Below are 564 nucleotides of genomic sequence, written 5' to 3'. Positions count from 1 at the left end.
GGTCATCTCACTCACTCGCGGGGCCTGCACTCTGGGTCTATTCAGGATCTTGCGGGCCTTCGGTTGTCTCACTCACTCTCTGCTGGATGGTTAAGACCAAGATAAAGCAAGATCTATACAACAAGAGTTGTAGCTTTTGGATCTGATAAGGTCAGTCAAATTCCCTCAGGCTTTACCCTGAGACCCTGTACCTCAGAATGTAGATCCTTTGTCAGTGTCAGCCATTTGGATGCGTCATGGCCCTTGCTTGGCCAATGTGCTCTCTGTGAAAGCCTGAGAGAATGTTTTCTCTCCGTGTGACTTTCCTTAAGCATACTCTACATCATTGATCATTTTCCTCTTTGGCTCCATAATCTCCTTGATCAGAAAATTTGGGACACAACTGATGTTACAGTACAAGTTCTCATATGTCCTAAGTCTTAATAAACCATAGAAGGCTAGGGCCAAAATGTTGGCTTTCCTTGCAGTCCTCCTTTTCCTCTAATTTTGGTCTGCAAACTTAGGTTGTTAACTCTCCAGAAGAGAAGCTTATTGTTATTACTGTACAACCTCGGCTGTTGAGCT

This window comes from Octodon degus, unplaced genomic scaffold (genome assembly GCF_000260255.1).
Source record: "Octodon degus isolate 3935 unplaced genomic scaffold, OctDeg1.0 scaffold00287, whole genome shotgun sequence".
NCBI classification, from domain to species: domain Eukaryota; kingdom Metazoa; phylum Chordata; class Mammalia; order Rodentia; family Octodontidae; genus Octodon; species Octodon degus.
The sequence above is the reverse complement of the archived record's forward strand: the minus strand, read 5'-3'. Positions refer to the sequence as shown.